The sequence below is a fragment of the Gymnogyps californianus genome, chromosome 6, assembly GCF_018139145.2.
Source record: "Gymnogyps californianus isolate 813 chromosome 6, ASM1813914v2, whole genome shotgun sequence".
NCBI lineage: Eukaryota > Metazoa > Chordata > Aves > Accipitriformes > Cathartidae > Gymnogyps > Gymnogyps californianus.
In genome coordinates, this window is record NC_059476.1 from 35906160 (window position 1) to 35925900 (window position 19741).

The 19741-nt window shown below is 38.3% G+C and overlaps 1 long non-coding RNA gene across 1 annotated transcript; it reads left to right on the top strand.

Moving 5' to 3' along the window:
• Nucleotides 1-1710: 1710 nt before the first annotated feature.
• On the top strand, nucleotides 1711-18476 carry LOC127017527 (uncharacterized). The gene is made up of 3 exons (XR_007766609.1): nucleotides 1711-1794; nucleotides 16031-16178; nucleotides 17891-18476. It is a non-coding gene; the product is annotated as an uncharacterized LOC127017527 (long non-coding RNA).
• Nucleotides 18477-19741: the final 1265 nt, after the last annotated feature.

A 19741-nucleotide genomic window follows, 5' to 3' on the forward strand; every position in this document is an offset into this window, starting at 1 on the left:
AAAACAGTTACTCATGCTGTCTAGCAGTTCCAAACTTGATTTCAGTAATACTACTATATGCAGCTGCTAATTAATATTCTGACAATGAAGAAAGATAAGCTTGTAGCATGAAGACACCACAGAGAGTCCTTTAAATCAGTTTATTAGAATCTTCACAGAAATGAATGTAAAACATTTTGGTGTGAAATATAGCTAAACCAATATCCTGTTGAAGTAAACATTGGTCAAATCAACCTTCTGTTGCAGCTGTTTGATCACTGGTATTAGAACTGATAGCCACAAAAAAGGCTCTTGGAACACATCGGGCTTTGCTGACTTGCACTTTTTTTCTCTTTCCTCCCAGTTATCTTTCTCTGCTTCGTACACTGCTTCTGTCAACTGTCTCCATTTGTGGGACTTCTTAAATGACTGTTACAGCTATGCCTGTACTGGCTAGATCTTCCCAAAATACTCTTTGCAAGTGAATCTCCAACGTAGTCCTTTTCCCTGTAAGTCAATTGTTTGTAAACAGATTCTGAATGCTACAAAGTATCAGCTATTAACAAATATTTGCCAGATAGTTTGCACAACCAAAACTGAGGTTGAAGTACACTGTATAATATGCATTGTATGCCTTGTCTGTGAGAAGTCATTTAAGTCATGTAAGATGATGAAAGAGCTTTGCTATGATTCACCCAGGTTTTTTACATGATACAAACAGAAACTCTTTTCTGCAGTTATTCATAACTGATTAGTAAGACTGGCAGACATGGCTGAACAAAATGCTTAGTGTTTGCTTACTACTTTACACACCAATACAGAAAATAGACTGCAAATAAATACTCAAAAGCTAGAAACTTCTGTAATTATGATAACAATTTAGCCCATTCTCCATTTGCAGTCTGATACTACACTCAACCTCATAATCATACATTATTTTTGCACAAGGCATGTGCCTCAGTCATTGCTTGGGGAGATCAGTGCTGTTAGCCATGTTTTATGACAGAACATATTGCAGAGATTTAATGATATGTAATCCCCACTAAGTGTGTAATCTTACATTGACTATGCTATTGTAATATATAAGATACAGATTTTAAAGGCAGCCTTAGTCTTAACAGTTCCTACTGGTTTAGAGTTTTATGTTGTAACTTTAATAACTTTTTTTAATATATTTGATGGGTTTCTTATAACTTTTTCAAGAACAAACTGAAAAAATAACACCACACCAGAGTCAAACTTTCAGACCCTCAGGATCCCAGCACTGCACACAGTGAGAACCTTTGACTCTCCCTCACAGGCCTGTGCTATCTGCATTGCTGAGATGTTGCTGTTGGGGATTACTCTGTACCTGCAGCAATACCAGGAGGACTGAGGACACTTTACTCTTAGGTTTCACAGATAATTGCTGGCACAGAGGCAGCAGACGTTGGGTTAAATTACAAGCTGTGAAGGGAGTTTGTACAATGAATAGAGAATGCTCTGCCGGTGTCCTTCAAGCTTTAGATTCCTGCTGCACCATCTTTCCATCCTGCCTCACAATGAATCCTTTTTGGCAGACTGCTCATTCTAGTCCCTTTTTCCTCATGAGGAGTATGCAAGCCAGCCCTGCTAAGGATTTTTAATGACACTTCTACTCTTCCTGCCTTTTAAACTGTAGCCTTCAGATAGTCTGCTGAGCTTTTTGTCCAGTCTGTTTATTTGCTCTTTGTTCTGTCCCAACAGAGATACGTTGACACTGTCCTATTCAAGGAGATGGCAAAAAGATGGCTGTGACAGAAAGGATAAGCTTCTTTGAAGTCTTTGTTCAACAAGGTAAGAATAAGAAGGCATTTCATATAAAGTTAGCATCTTTTTATCTTTGGGATGTGGGGTGGAGGCAACCATTCTTTTCCTCAGCTATGTTATAAATGCCTGAGTAATTTTGCCGGAGTTTTTAAAAAGTCAGTCTGGGACAGATTTATGACTTAGGAAGGCTTTATGCAAAATCCTTACATTGTTGAGAAATGTTGAATCGTTATAAATGGACTCTAAATAATAAAAAAGTTGAAGAATTTTAGCATTAGAGGATGCTGTTACCTGCCCTTGCTTACAATGCTTTTGTAAGAGCTGGAATTCAGTTTGATGGAATACTTTTATTTGCATATTTGTCACCTTTTATAATATACATCATTTAATGTGTTTAGTATTTGTTATGCTAAAATAGCGTTAATATAAAACTTATTTCTGTGATGTTATAGAATTTCTTGTGATGTGCAGTTCTGTCGATAGCCCCTGCTCAGATTAAATGTACTACACTACTGCAGTCCTCCGGTATATCTTCATTTCCAGTGTGTGACACAGTCATGGTCTGTCACATGCTGGGAGGTATATATGATGTATCAAGGCACATGATGGGAAAGAGCCACAGCACTATGCCAAAGTTGGGACACATGCTGCTGTGCACAGTCTGTTAGGAAACAAACTCGTTAGTGGTGACATGTTATCCTGGCTCCCATCTGGCCATATCCAAATGTAACTAGTTTGTCAATCACTGTGGTTATGTCATGAATCCAGGTAAAAAACCTAGATGATTTGTAGTTAAAATAATAACAAAAGAAGCCTTCTAGCAAAAAAAACCCTGAGCTATGAGCGTTTACAGAAAATGAAGCTTTATAGATATATTGTAATTACTAGTATTTAATTTACTTGGAAGTGACATCATTACATTATAGCAGTTATTTTGGAAGAATGTCTTACAAGCTTCTTTAGATATGCTTTCAGTTCTTACATACAGAATTTACTAATAACATTTTTGGCTTTAGTCTAATGTTATTTTACTTAAATACATATATCCTTATACAGTGCAAAAAGGTATTTTTTTCCTCAATACTTATGCAGAATTTTCAAATCTGACACTGCACATTATGATGTTAAAATCTGCGATGAAAAAAAAAAGTGTTTACCATCGACAATTACAGGGCAAAAAGTCATGACGAAGAGAGAAATGAATGCACCAGAGAAGGTCTGGGATAAATAACCTGTGACATAATTTCATAGAATTTAATCTATTTTCTTTGTCCATGATTAACTGGATAAGAAGCAATGAGCTTGAATTTCAGAAAAAAAATAATTTCAAGTTATTTATTAAAAACTATTTGTAGCAGAAAGCATGAAAACAGGTTGCCTGGAAAAGCTGTACAATCTCTAGTATTGGAGATACTTAAGAAAACATTAGACACAGATGTGTCAGAATGACTTAAATAAATTTAGGCAGCTGGCAAGGGGATAGAATAAATAACCCGTTTTTTGTGACTGGAAACTATGAAGGCACTGAAGAAGTCAAATTAAATTATATGTAATATTTTTAGTTTCACGTACAGAAATACAGGCAAAGATTTACACAACAGGTGATTGGGAATTTCTGTGCAGTTCCAAGGAGATTTTTACTGAGCTGATTCCTCAATAATACTACAAGTTTACAGATTAATTTGGGGAGGGGGCACTCCGTAATGAACAAGAATCGAGATAAATGCAAAAAATGTTAATGAAATGTGGGCTTTTTCTTTTCAAAATCAAAATCCACTTTTTACTCACTTAACTCTGCTAAACTCTATTGAAAATCTCAGTTCCTGGCACTGTTCCGTAACCGGTTTATGTAACCTGTCTGACTACAGGGAAAGAAAAAATAACATTACAGAATGGTTTTTTTTTTTTTCTGCTATTCTCCACTTTAAAGAGTAATTAATTTGTTAAAAAGGAGTTAGGGTGACTGGTGGACTTCTACTCTGGTTAGATACCATCTTTGTGGTACCTATCCTATAAGCATCTATCATCTGCTGAAATCACAGTCCTTGACTGCAGAAGTTTGAAAAATGGGGAAAGACAGAAATGAGCTGAGAATGATTAAAGACATAACTTTTTACAACTGAGAATTGCAAAAGTGCCTTAAGGGACATAGGCATCCATTTCCTCTTCAAATACTGTCTATAGATGCGAGTGCCTAACATCTTTTGGCAGATACACCCCAGAGGTTTAGGACTGCTCAGTAGTGGATTGGAAAAGGAATGTGTCCTATTCTCATACAGTTGGTGTAAGTTTAAATATTCCAAAAGCAAGTTAAACTGTAATTTTCTTTGCTGGACAGGGTCACAGTGCAGTTCAGATTCACAGGCTGCCCTCAGTCAAACCTTCTCCTCACCACCTTCTCTCTGACAATGCGTCATAATGCCTTAAAACATAAAGCCCCATCCCAACAGTTCTGAGATTTAACTTTATTAAAAGCACATGTTCATAACTCTATATTGGAATACATTTTTCCCTTAGGGACAGAAATGAAAGGGCTGTGAAATAAATGTGAATGTGACTTATTAGCCTCATGATAGCAATCCATTTTCTTACCTTATTATCTCCCTAGGAACTGTTTGTGGTTTTGTCCCCAAAATGTGTGCTTTAAATAACTCTAAGAGTATTATTTCAGTTTTAAAGACAAAGTGCTGCTGGTGTTGACCTAAGAAAAGTAGAATATCTAATGCATATTATTTGAAATAGAAATATTACCATTTATCGATGCTCATGCCTCAAACCAATTAATATGGGGCTTCTGGTATGGGTTTCTTGAAAACAAGCTGCGGCCAGCTGGAAGTGATCTGGTAGTTAATTTTTCCTCTCAGAACTGGAATATTTTCCATACCAAGTAATGTGGTAAAGAAACTACTATATAACTGAAATATATGGTGTTTGGAGACTGCTAAGTACATTTCCACTGGCTGCAGCAACCTCAGGGGTTGCTATTTTGATGTTCTGCTGAGATTATCATCAGCATTTCAGCTCTTTGAAGATAAATCCTTAGACAATACAGCGACATCCACAGGTTTTTATACTTAAGTTTGGCAAAGGCCTTTATGACATTAGTGAAAGTGTTGTTTGTTCATTAAAATGTTTGTCAGGACCATTATGCTCATGAGAACTTCAGGGACCTTCTTTACCTGGAAAGGAACTTTCCTTTCCTGCTCTGTACCTCCCTTTTGCATAATGTCCCTGAAGGACCTCTGGAGGCAATGTCACCCACTTAAGAGTGTGGTTCTCTGGCAGTTTTGGCCTGTAGATTCACGTTAACTTTAAGACACCGTTTTCTTTGTGCATTAGGCAAAATTTTTGTCTGTTGCAAAGGCAGCAGTAATGACGTGACTATTAAGCAAGGCTAAATGAGCCTGCAGCATGCAGTGGCTTTCATTACATGCTCATGTAGCTGGTGGTCAGAATTCAGATGTGGAACATTTTGATGGAAAGAAATGTGGTCTGTCCAGAGGACTGTTTTTCCACCGCCTGTATTTTTATTACAAATGAAAAGCAGTTTTTACTTCAATACAAATTAAATTAGTTGTTATCATATTGATTTCAACTGGGCTAGTAGCAACAAGCAATTATAATAAGTGGGGATTTTAAAGGTGTACTACTGGCTATTTTAATTCACAGATGGCCTGGTTAAGAATTTCTTACACAGGAAAAGCTCCTGTTAGGCTTCAGAGGAAACTGTTCTTGAGCAGCAGCACTTCAGCATGTAGCCAGAAGTGATGAAGCTTGGCAAACATATTCATATCCTGTGTTTTGGAGAAATGACAAATCTAAATGGAGATGTTTTGGGTAGGAGGTCTGTTGTGTGGCACATCAATGCAATGTCTACAGATATTTTAAAAACATCAGCATTAAGCTGACAGGAGCAATTACAGAAAGTGAGTTGAGGAGGTACAAGTAACAGTAATGGGAAGAAGTTAATTGAAATATAGTAGACTCTTCAGGGGGGGAGAGTTACTTGTATTGGGACTGGGACACAGCAATAGGTTTTTCAGCCTGGTGGTTAGCACACTTACTTCATGGTCATAGTGAACATTTAAATTCCTTTCAGCAAAGTCCAAAGCAGAAAAGAAAGAACATGGGATAAAGGTTCCTATAGAGTTCATGCCAGGACTTTTATACATCCCATCTTCCCCCTGTATTCCAGAGCCTTGTCATCTCATTGTTTCTTGCAAGACCCGAATCTTGCACCTTCTACTGCCAGCTTAACTAATTGTTCAATCAAGCTGGTATTGCTGCTGTCAGTTAGCCTGGATAAAACAGCAAGAGTTGGTTGCGAAAATATTAATGAGGTATGGTTTCTGGCTGCAAAGGAAAAGGCGTGAACTGCCAGCTTGGTGGCAAGGTAGGCACCATGCAGAGTTAGTTTGTATACAATTTCAAAAAAGCAACATTTAATATTTTAAAAAAGGAAAATACTGGAAAAGGGTGAGGAAAGAGTTCTACACTAGTGTCTCAACAGATGTAAATATATATATACTTTTGTTGAAGTTAAGACATGTTAGTTTATTCCAGCTAAGGATCTAACCCTGTCTCTGGAGCTGTTTCCTGACATCGGTGTCTGTTTCATTTCAAGGGTGTAAAAATCTGGTTTAGATCTCTGAGAGATTCAGAACTATAAAGCAGTAGTAAAGGATGAGTAAGAAATGACTGATAAGATAATCCACGGATATAAAGGGTTTTTTAATGAACCAGCATGTTGCAGGTTCTGGGTCTGTCTCCTCACGTTGTTAACCAGGAGAACAGCATATGAACACTGCAGCCAGAACTACGCTAAAAACCCTGCCTTTCTCATTTCTGTTCTCTGCGCTGGGGTGATGTTCCTGGGGCTGGTACTGAAGGATAAGCAGATGTCCTGGTTGGACACCTTAAGTCCCAGTGGACTTAAGATCCAATGGACGTATGTCCGTGTGGGTTCGAACCCCCCTCCTGGTACCATATACAAATCAGGGGGAGTTGGCCAGGAGGGGCGGATCGCTGCTCAGGCATCGGTCAGCGGGTGGTGAGCGACTGCATTGTGCATCACTGTTTGTTTTTTTCTTTTTTTTTCCCCCTCTTCTTTTTTTGTTATATATTCCTTTTCATTACTATTATTATTATTATCATCACATTTCATTATTATTATTGTTAGTATTATATTTTACCTTAGTTATTAAACCGTTCTTATCTCAACACATGAGTTTTACCTTCTTTCCCTGTTCTCTTCCCCATCCCACTGGGAGCAGTGGAAGGCGGGGAGCGAGGGAGCGGCTCTGTGGTGCTTAGCTGCTGGCTGGGGTTAAACCACGACAGCAGGCTACTTTGCACAGCAGCAAAACAGACTCCCTGTATTTGGGGATTTTGCAGAACTGCTTGCTTTCAAGGTTTTCTTTTCAGTGTGTTGAAAAATTAAATCACAAAAAGTTTGCATAAGTTATAAATTGTAATGCAGTCTGTTTAGATGTATCTCGTGATTCATTTCATGTAATCAGATGATGATTCACTAAGCACTTTTAAAATATTCATTCTCACATCTAGAAAGTATCCCAAGAATTCAGGAAGCTGGTACTGCTCAGTTCTACTGAGGAGATAGCACATTGGCAAACAGTTTTTGGCACATAAGCACATCATTAATGTATGGCTTGGTTGTTTACTTAGTATTACAAAAATATTTTTTGTTCTATAGAGGATACCTGGAAATTATATCCTCTTCCATCTCCCTGTAAACCACCCAAACATCTAAACTTTGTGAACAGCAGAGGCTGTTTTTCTAAGGAGAGAAAGAGAACAGTACTTGGCATGTGTAAAAGCATTCCAAAGTGATCCTCAGCAGTTGGTTATTTTATAGATTTTTAATAAGATCTAAGAGTTTATTTTGATATAAAATTCCAAGACAGGTGGATTTTTTTTTAATTATCTCACAATAGTTCTGTAATAGAAACAATAAGCCAGAACTTGCAATTGAAATAAGATCTACTTGTCTTTTGGATTGATTTTTCTTACAGGTATAAAATTACATTATTCTGTTTATGTGTTTGAGTTTGTTCTAAAGAGCACTATAAATGAGTGTTCAGAGGCCGAGTTGCACATACATAAAATCATTTAGTCTGAGCCTTCCAAAGTAACCTTCATTTGTGCTTGCATTACTTTCTGCTCTTAAGGAATTTTTCCATGTTGTTGTACCTGTAGTTAGAAAGGAAATTCTGGGATGTGTGGGGTAGATAGTATTTTTTCTGAAATGATAAAGCCTCTGAAAAAGACATTTGCCTGCTTTAGTACAAGAGTTTTGCATAGGAAGATAGGGCGGATAGGAGATGAGGCTTAATTAACCAATACAGAGAATAGTAATGGTCTCAATTGACAAGAAAAAGACACGAAACATTCTCTCCTTTAGTTGTTTAGACAGTACATTTCCACAAGACAATACTTTATCAGAAATGAAAGGAAAATGGAACTGCATCCTCAAATCAAACTGGGGTACTGTGGTGTCTAAATTTTAGGCTCCTAGTCCTTGGAATATAAAACGCAGGATCTATACGACGCATTTCCATTCCCTGTGAAGAGGGTACAATCTAGAACAATTCAGGAACTGCACAGAAAGCTGCATAGGGCAAGCGGGCTAAATACGGAGCTGCTTGGGCCTGGCCAAAATGGAAGTAGCTGAGGCTCAGGGGGTAGCTGAGGTCCAGGGGTGGTTTTAGCCCTCCCTATTAAGTGCAGTAGTTCAGCCCACAAAAATAGGTGTGGCTGTGAATCTTCTAGCGCAAAGAAGATGTGCAAACGACATGCCCTTCCCCACACTTTTTAAAGAGTAGAATAATGCAGATGCTGAAGAATTAGTGATTATTGAACTCCCTTTTGTATAGCTTTGTAAGTAGTAAATCATTTAGCAAGGCTGAAAACTGAGATTTGCATTTCCTTTCTCTGTGGGACAGTTTATCAAGCCACCTCCTGGGGGAAGCCTGAACAATTAAGATGGAACCTGGTTTGGAATAAGAAGTCTCTACACACTTTGCTGGAGCCAAAGAAAGTATCTGTTTATTTAAGCTGTGTTTGGCTAGGGTAAAAGCCTGAGACTGTGCAGGATTCCTCTCAGCTCTTCTCTTCTAGAGAAGAAAAAGAATTGGGGGGGGGTCAGTTCCTTGCTACAGGGACTCTAATGCATAAACCCTCTGACCTCTATTAGTCATCCATACAATCAACAGCGGACTGCTCAGCTCTCAAGATGTCGAAACTTCTGAGCATGGGTGGGAGCGGAACTGTCCGGGGACCTTTTAATGCGTGTGCAAAGCCTTTAAAGACAGCAACATTTCAATTTAGGCATCCTGAAGTCATGAGGCTGCTTGTTTGCATTTGAGGGGAGGGGGCAGAGGCAGTTAATTATTTCCCCTTTTGATCAGAAGGACTTTTGTAGCCCTTAAATCCTTTCTAAATCTTGTAGGGATCTGGCCCATTCTCTTTCAGTTTTATTATGTGGTTGATAGCCATGAAATACTGGAAGGAAATGGGATGTGATAATGTCATAAAGAGTCTATAAATAGCATTACAGTCTTCATTATGATTCCAGTTGTACTGTAATTACCTGTGCTCCATGTTGAGCAGAGCATGAGTGAGATGAATGAGCTGCTGAGAGAGGAATTCAGGCACAGGGACGATGCAATCAGGGGCTACCTATCTACCATGTAAGGTGAAACAAGTGTATGGGGCATCCATACATCATCACCACAGATATTTTGCAGGTGCATTTCCAGAGGTACTCACCCAACTAAAGCCCACTTATGTAAAAATGCGTGACTGGTATTCCTCACTGTACATTAGTATTCCTAATTGCAAACAGGATGAGAGAGCTGCCAGTACTTCACAGGTTAAACTTGTGTCCTGTTGCAAGTCAGCAGATACTTGGCCATTAAGTTTCAGTGAGGCCAGAATCTCATTGCCTAACTAGGTTGGCAGGGTAATTTAGGCCTTACATTCTTTGACTCCACTATCCTGTTCATTCAGGGATTTAGGATTTTCTTTTTTTCCAGCTGGAAGAATTACATTTTAGTCATCTTTTTCAGTCTTTTTCTTTCTCTGTTCTATAGATATTTGTACTCACAAATTCTCAGTGACTAAAAGTTCCACATTTTGTTTGTGATTATATCATCCAATATTTGGTCAAATGTTATCTTAGTTTACCATCTCAGTGTAATTAGATGCTCTACACCATAAGGTAGATGCTGGCATTTTTCTGCTTGGTTCTCCTAAAGTGCAGAGAGAGCCCTTGTTGTGAGCTGTATAGCTAGACCGGCCATGTGTTCTGTACATTATGTATAGCTACATATAATACCCTATAGCTCTGGCAGGAGCCTGAGGGTTTGGGAAGTACAGAAAGGGTGAGGGGTGCTAAAGAGATCATAAGCTATTTAAATCCCAAATTCTTTGGGATTTTTTAGGCTAAAATTTCAGACAGGATAGGTTAAAATTTCAAATGGGAAAGGGATAGGTTAGAAAAAACCTACAGCTGCTACAGGGAGCATTCAAATAGCTGGCCAGTTTTATACCAACGCTTAAAGAATATAAATGACTACAGGTATATGTATATGTGAATTCTTTTTAAATAGTATTCTAGGTCTTGCAAACTCCACATAATTTCAATCTGGAAGGTCAGTTAACGTATTTAACCCATACAGTGGTCCTAAAAGAATGGTTTAACTGCATACTAATTTTACTCTACATTTTAGTTACATTTTAGCAGTCTATGTGTGGGAAGTTCTGTATTAGATGCGATGAGAAACACAAGCCAGCAGCTGAAAGTGGTTATATCATTCCCATCATGTATTTAAAAAAAACTGAACAAAGACTATTGTTGTTTCTCCACTGGCTGGTTATCAGTCCAGCCTTTGACTCTACAAAGGACATGAAAAACACTGGTAATAGCTGTGTTCTACAAGGGTATCTATGACTGCTTCAAGCACACAGATGCCACCTCCATTTTCAGTATGTAGTCTTCCCCTATTGCCCGTGCAGAGCTCCTCCAGCACTGGTACTGTGAGCATCCCTGAGCAGAAACGTTTTCCCTAATAAAGCAGACAGTAAATTTGAATAAACCGATTTCCCCCCACTCTTAACTTCCCGCCGACAGTCCCCTTTATCAGCAGAGGGTGCGAAGCGTAACCCTGTCACAGCTATAGCAGGTTGTGGTCAGACCACAAGAACACCAGCTTCCATCTGACTCCAGTGGAGACAGAGGGATGACAAAGGGGGGCGCGTGACCCACCTACCTCGCCTCTGCGCTCCTTTCCCGCCGCCGGCACCGTCCTGTCGCGAGACCGGCCCGCCACAGACGCGCGCGGCCCCGCCCTCGCGGCCAACGGCAGGTTTTTTTTGAAACGGGCGTTAACGGCTCTTTTACACGCGGTGCTGTAGGGGGCCTCTCCACAGGGAGCGGAACGGTTCTGAGCTCCTCCGAAGCAGAGAGCAGATACCAACGTCTCCCTGTAGCTCCTGGTGAGCCCTTGTCGTTAAAAAGTGGAGAGATTTTCTTTATTATCTTTGTTTTTTAACTAAATAGAATATGAATCTGTATACTCTTGGGAGATAGCGGCTAAAGGAAGAAATAAGTCTCACTTGAAGGATAGCTATCTTCCTATGTTCCTTTTTGTTCTAACCATTCAGAAAATACCTGAGACAAAACACCACTGGTTTTGCAGAGGGGGTAACGTTGAGATTGTTTATCTGTTTATCACAGTTGTTATCATTTCTAAATCGAGGCTAATATTGCTTGATGTAGCTCTGCGTAAACTGTTTTGGAAGTGTTTCAGAAGGATAAGGTGATGTCTAAGGTAGCATAGTTGTTAAAGGGAGCAATCCTGTTCCTTAGCAGCTCTACTTTGTGTGGGGGAAAAATATTTTTAAAAAATTTGGAGGCAATGGAAATAAATGGAAAGGGATTGAATCAATACACAGAAAAATATTTAACTTCATATTTCTACATGGACATTATTATTGACAAGGAATAAAGTATTTAAAATTTTAATAACATTTTCAATGATTGTTACACCTTTGTCTTGCATAAAATTGTTTCTCTTCCTTTGGTATTACATAGTAGTGCTACAGGTACATAGTTTGCCAAATAATCAAGCTCTTTGTCAAATTCCTTATAATTTAGACTTGAGAAGATACTGTCTATTGTAATTCTAAATTAAGAAAAATTGTGCTTTACATGGATTGTGTCACATGGTACTCCTGAACCTGGGAAATTGGACTTTGTGGTTTAGTTTGAATGATACCTTTCCATTTTTGTGTACTGTTTAAGCACTTCAAGTGTTTCTCTTGTTTTCCCCCACCTTAAAACCTGGCTGTGTTATCAGCTGAATATAATACTGAAGAACTTCTGCAAAGGCTTCCCTGTTTCAGGGGATGTAAGCTGTTATAAAAGAAATAGGATTGGATTGCTTATAGGAGCTGTTATGTTATACAATCATTGTTTTAGGGTATTTGGAATTGTAAATATGAGGAGAAAGTCTGTTTGGAGGAAACTTATTCATTTTTCAACTGTTAGGCAGAAATGTTTTTGTGTGTTTTTGAGATGTTTTTGAATTAGGGAATATAAGGATTGCATAATCAGCTTCCATTTGTATGTCTAATAGACTCAATGTGGTCGTCTGTTAGTTTTCACACCAGCTGCATGATTCTTGCTGTTAATGACCTAGGCTATAAAAATTCTTCCTTTCATCATTGTTCTCTCACCAGTAGTATTTAGGTAATGCTCTTCCACTGTTGCCTAGTATCAGATGCCTATTTTCTCCTGTCTGAAAAAGAAGTCAGCTGAATTATTTCTGAATTTAAAAAAAAAAAAGTTATTGATGCTGTTTGGAATGATTTGATACAACTGGTTTGATATGATGTGGGATAATTTCGTATCGCACCTGGGGAAAAAATTAAATTAAAATTAAGTAATAGTTACAAGTTCATTGACTATACATAACAACTGCCCTTTTAATGGTGGTGGTTTTACATATTCTAGCTTCTTCATGAGTTCACAGTCACTGAAGTTGGTATGAAACTAGTATGAAGTTATCTGAAGTTGTCCAGGAGATAGCCATTTTGAGTCCTTTAAAAATAAAGGCAGAGGAAATAAGTTACTTATATATTAGAACATATTTACACACCTCTGATACCTTTTCCTGTAGATTGTGATCCATGACTGGAAAGTGCTTGATGAAGAATTCAGTGTTTTAAAAAGACAGGTTTTCCAGTAAGCATAAGGCTCAAACCATCTTGGAGAAATTGTAATCTTCAAAATGTACCATGTCATTGAATATTTTTTTCTAGTGGCTTCCTCCTGTTGGTTCAAGGTGCTATGATTCTTCAGGCTGCTGTTATTAATTCATCAATGTTATTCTGATAGTGGAAATAAATCATAGCAGCACAAGCATTCCTAGCAAGTGTGCTTTTTTTTTTTTTCCATTTTTACACAGCATTCCATACCAAATGTCATTTATGAAAGAGGTGCTTCCACTGCCTCTGGGCACTCCAAAAGTATTACACCTTTGGTAGCATGGTTCAAAAAACTCTGCATAAAACAAGTCAGGAAGAAGGTTTTAAAAACCATGCTTTCTGTTTTGGTTTTATAGAATGTTACTCTGCTATCTTCAGCTTCTCTTAGGTGTTTCTTAAAGCACTTCATTCCCTACAATTAGTGTGCCAATGCCCAAAATAATAATTTAATGATTATTTTTGTCTCACTAGAATTCTTAGTCCTCCAAAAGGGTAGTTTTGTCTGGAAGTTTTCTAACAGTGGCTTTAAAGAGTGTTTGGATATTTTCTATATCAGATAATTTGCATTAATTATTTAAAATCCTTTGGATTCAAATTCTGTTGAATATGTATATTGCTATGTCCAAAATGGTGATCATGGTTTGCTCAATTTTCTGAAAGAAGAAAATTTAAGTCAATTCTGTAATGAATACAACACAGTTTAGAAGCATTAAATTTTCAGCAGAAAATTTTCATGTGTCAGAAGTTCATAGGTCTACCATTTTTTTTCTTTTTTTTGTTTTGAAGGCCATTCTTTGTAGGATGACATTTTCTTTGTCTCAAAACAGAAATCTATTGCTTATTGTATTTTCCTTCTTGCTTTTCAGAGGGTCTGTTTATTGATGCTCTCCTGCAGTTTTGCAAATATGTACATCTTTAGTACTTGCAAGTAAGAGTCTTGTGTCATCCACTGTCATTTTCAGCAAAACTGAATAGGAATGCATATGTGGCTTTACATGATTTGTGTGTTGTCTCGCTTGTCCTTATCCTTAGGCAGACTGGTTGTGTGTACTCTGACTTCAAGACTGTTGTGAATTGTGCTCTACAACCTATTCAACAGAGCAGAAGGAAAGTCGTCTTTTGTGCCTAGTATATAATGAATTACCTGATGACATAAATCAGAGGCAGATGTGACTCAAGATGTCTTATACTTATCTGTCTGCCCTGTGAGTGTCACACTTGGATTAAAATGTCAGTGTTACGCAGTATTGTGTAAGTTGCCATGCATCGTATCTTCTGCAGGGAGCCCTTAGATTGTCCGAGCAGTTCTGGTAGCGTGGATATATTCTACAAGTGCTAGGTCCTGTGATCATTTCTAAATCAGCATTGCTGGAAATGGCAAAGGAACTGAACACCTTGTGACTGTTTAACACTCTCCTTGCAGAGGGCTCTTGAAAACATGAGTGTCTTAAAAAGTCTTGAGATGTGAGAGTCCTTGATAGTCTTAAAAGTGCTGCTAACTCTTCCCCCACTTCTTGAACATGCAAAAAATCCCAACTGCCACAGGAGCTCTAGAAGAGGCTGGCAGAAACACATGATGGCTGAAAGCAGGTGTGTAATCTGGATTAGAGTTGTTCAAATGTTCTTGTAAACATCATTAACCTGTTCTCAGTGATCAGTCTCGGCTGGATGGGTACTACAGAGTTCTGACACTTTTAGAAAACCTAAAACTGGCTATGCTGTCTCAATAACTTTTTCAAAAGGAACCATTTGTAATAAAGTACATGCGTATATTAGAATAATTTTAAGAAGATTTTTATCATAATTATGAATAGGAAGATTTCAGCAAAAAACATTGCAATACATGGTTTGCATCCTTAGAACTCAGCAGCCTCAATGAAACTTTTCTGTGTCAAGCACTAGAAGAATGCAAGTTCATATTATGAATTTTGAGGAAATGGAAAGAATGCAACTTCTGAGCTGTCCTAAAACTCTGCCTTAAACTGTAAAGAGACTGTTTAACATTCCTAAGTTGTTTTCTTAAAATAAGTTCTCACAGTAATGCTGTGGTTAAATGGTACAAATTTGCTGAGATACTTAACATAGAGCACAATTGTCTTCCATGGGTGTTCAGCTGTTTTAATTTTTGCTCAGGAAAGCCTTGGCACATGTGAACATATTTACTAAATGAGAACCAGAGAAGAGATGCTTTATGCAATTGGGGTTTTGTTTATTGTTGTGAGAAGGCTGTTTCAGGTGCATTAGAGAAACTATGTATGCACCTATTGTTGCAGGCAAGGTTCTGGAGACTCAGGTGCACCTAAAGAAATGGTTTGTATGACAGTGATGTGTACAACGATTGAAAAAAGAAACTGTGGTCTAATTCCAGCCTGCCGTAGGGGTGAGGCCAAAATCTAATCTGATTTTGCAGTAATAAGAAATTGCAGAATATCTTAGCAGAATTTGGCTAGGGAGTTCACAGACCTTCCATGCACTTTGCGTGGGATCCAACAGTAATTCTTGCAGGATGAATGTGATTAAGTACATGCTTTCCACTCAGCAGCAGCTGCAGAGGCTTTATGTGGAACCTAATTATCTCCTCCAGCTGTGACCAAGCAGCCAGTTAAAAACAGCTGCTCTGAGAGACAGTGTGGGCAGCAGGTGGAGAAGTTCTGTGATACAGGTGAGAGAAGCTTCAAAAAGAGGAAATATCTAGAGGAAAAACAGCCATGCAGCAATGGGTAGGAACAGCATGGGCAAGTGGCGAAGGAGGGAAAAAATGGTCCTTGGGTACTGAACAAGAACAGAGAGGAGAGTCCAGAATTAAAGGTTCATTTCTTCTCTCTCATACAGAAGGGAAAGTGAGAGCTGCAGAGCTGAGCATCCAAGGATTCCTGTGTTTAAGATTGCAGAGAGACATCGTGCAGCGCATATGACCCCTCTGGTCTTTAGATTTTGATTTTAAACACCACTTCTTTTTCCCCTCTGCTTTCAGGCCCACCCCCTCTGGATGGGAAGACGAGTGATCAAGTGACATCTACACCAGATCTAGCAGTTGTCATACCAAGGATTCTGTTGTCCTTGATGTCTTATCCTTTCTCAGTGACGTAAATATGGAGTGCACAGAGAACAACTTTATATAGGTAAGTGATTCTGAGAAGGTGGGTCAGCCAACAAAACTTCAACAAACATTTGTATTTGTAAAGTTGTATGGGGCGGTTACTGAACTAAATAGGCGGTTAGTCTGACTCGGATCTCAGCATCTTGGAGGAGAGCTGAGGAGAAGCTACTAAACTTGTGGTTTTGCAGACTTCATTTGCTTACCTCAGCAAATAGGAAGCATTTGATGCATACTTCCTACAGTCTCTGTTTCCCTGTAACATTTACTCTTTTGGAAAGCTTTGTTAGGCATGGTCGTTACACTGTTAAAGTTTCCTCTTTCTTGAAAAACAAATCTGTTATTTGTTCAAAACAAGATCTTGCTAATTTCCAAGGCTGCAGGTGCAATATCATGGGGAGCAAGATCGACAGCAAAGCTATGCAGACTATAACGTCATAAATTCATGACGCTTTTGTTAAAGACTAGGGCAAAAAAGAAGGCAGTTTCCTTTAATTTTTCCTCGCAAACCTGCTGGTGGCTGGGCCTGCAGTTTGTACTGAGTATGCTTTCTGAAAGGATGGATGTGCTGGATTCATCCTCCGCTTTGGAAGAAGTGGTAGCAGTTTGTATGACTTCAGTAAAGGCTGTGAGGGGGATCGTATCTAAGTCATAGAAAAGATATATAAGGAACTACTATGCTAAAAGGTTGGGTTTATGTTTATAGTCTGCTCAGCATTTTGCCACTTGCTTTATGGCTATATTAAGTGCTTATTAACAATCTTAGTTTAATGTCATACACGCCATCTTTACAATATATGTTTGGATTTCATGTGTTATCTCTGTGGTACACAATAAGTATGCATAATCACCTAATCATTTCTATGTAAATGATAAATCACAAGATGAATGGCTTTAACAGCTTGAAAGAAAATGAAAAATATATAATTTATAAAGGAGATTCTTCTACAGGAGATTATGGAGAGGCATAATACAAAATAAAAAGTTTTCTCATTTCTGGGTATGAGGTTTTTAAACAGCCCCTTGTACAGTAACTAGATTTTCATGTTTGGTCAGGGCACACATTTCTTTCCCCTCTATATCAGCAAGAGTGAGGGGAGGCGTTTTTGAGGAAAGTACTTGGGACAAAATGGTCCTGAAGAGCTGACAGATTTATATATGTTACCTTTGCCGTCATAGACATGTTCTTTAAAGCTCTGAAGTACAACTAGCTGAATGTGAGCGGACTGTTCAGCCTCTGGAGAACCCCATTACCTTCAGGAGTAATCAGCTTGGGCATAGCAATATGACCCTAAAGTGAACTTCTGTGCACAGGCATGGAAATATTACCATCTTTATCCCACTGCTTTGGCTCTAAGTGCATAATTGTGAGAATGAGAAAAGCCAGACTAAATTAAAGCAATCTAAACAACCACGCCAGCAAAATTTACCTTTATTTAACACACTATTCTTCCACTGTATTTATCAATTCTTTTTTACTCTTCATGTTTTACTAAACCTAAACTGAAAGGTCGGGGGGGGGGGGGGGGAGGGGAGGGAGGGAGGGATCAAGTAAGTTTTATCTCACTGAAAGGAATGACAAAGCTCCTATTGACTTCAATGGGCGCATCTCCTTTTGTGCTTTACTTTGAATCAGGAGTGTGCTTTTGAAGCAGATTTGATCATCATCACTTACTGTGCTTTGGTTCACATCATGAAGTGATTGTAGAGACACAAACTGAGTTTCTTTTGAATTAGACTGAACTTAAGGACGCATTCCAGAAGTACACCTAATACGCTTCAGCCTCAAGTGAACATTGAGACCATGGGATGAGAAGGGCTAATCTGAAATGAAAATGCTGTCAAATGGATGTAACGTGGATATGAAGTTCTATGCACCACTGTTTCATTTTGTAAGTCTTCTCCTGCTAGGCCACATTATTTGCAAATATAGACATGACCAGTGAATCCAGGATTGGTCTATGTATTCGTTGTTTTGAAAGGCACTGTGCTCTTTGGTGCTTTAGTAGCTTCCTTAAAAAACGTTGACTGTTGTGATGGCTTACAGAAATGGGGAGCATTTCAGTCGAGATTTAATATGAAATTGAAATTATGAGAAGGAAAGAAATACCTGAAATTAATTTGAGACTGTGATTCATCTTCTGAGTTTAAAAATACTGTGGATTATAATTTAGAGGGCTCTTGTATGGAATTGTTATTACCAAGTACTGTGCTTGACTGGTTTAAAACATAAATGTCTTAGAGAAGATGACATTTTCAGGATGCATGTCTGCAGAACCAACTTATCACCATAAATTAAATGCTCTGCTTAGAGTTAAATAGCTAGGCTGTATTTGCATTCTTTCTAATACTATAATCATATCTTGTGAAGCTTTGTTATTTAGTTTTTAAGGGGTTTTCTAAGTGAAAATTTGAAAGGAAAAATTGGACAGCTCTTTGGTGACACGGAACAGGAACAGATACATGGTATGTGGGTTTGTGCATTATATTAACTTTGTGCAGTCTTACAGCACATGACTTTTTAATTGTGACCACTTTAAAAATATATTACTAGTGATCTGACTTAATTAGAGATAATGTAAAAATCAAGGGCATAAAAAGACATGTCACATAGCATGTGTTTGCTCATTAGATATGACAGTAACTCTGTAGGGGAAATTAATATTGATATAAATATTGAAACAGAAATACACTGGAGAGGAAGAGAGGCTGAGCACTGTTCTTTGCCAGCATTAATAACGGGAAAATAAAACAGAAATTAACATTGACTACAACTTCTCATATGCTAAGCATGTTCTGTGGCTCAGTAGGTTCTTCCCAGTACCATTTGATTTCCCTGAGAGAAATGGTGATTCCAGTAATATTGCTGTGCTTCAGGCAAGGAAGACTCCATCACCGAGTCATTTTTCCTAGCTACCATTATACTACAAAATTTGTGTGAAAACTTGGAGCCTGTGCTACAACCTACATAGGCTTTGTGGTGTACATGAAAGCGGGAGCAGTCAGTATGCGTATTAAGCATTAAACAAATTTCTCCATTGAATTTTCTGGCTCTGTTTGTGGGGTAAGCAGATCTGTTGCTATTTCTGTGCTGTTTGTTCTCTGTGGTAGCAAGCCAGCAGTTCTTGTTTATTGGGAGTAGGGCAGTGGGCTCTTGTGCCAAGTGTATACTCTTCTGTTGTTTAGTTTTTAACTGTGAATTTAGAGCTGTACCAAGATGTGTATTTAAGTTGCATTTCAGAAGTACTTGCAAACGTTTTGACTAGCAGAAGTTTATCTTTTATCACTGTAGTTGGGTAAAGCCCCTGGGTTTTTTTTAATGTAAAAAAAAGTTCAATAGTTGGTACTTAAATAGTTAAGAACATGAAGCGTATCGTAAATCAGTGAAGTGATGCTAGTCTTGTCTGGTTACTGCCTATAAGAAGTGCCTCATGTCCATTGGGATTGTCCAGTAGGACAGTAAATGGGACACAATGTGCCGATACAGTTTCCTATCATTCTCCTCAGTTTCTTTCCTTTGTTCCTGCTTCTGTCTTTCTGAAACTTGGATCAGATTTAAGGAACTCCCACTACAAAAGTTTCCATGGT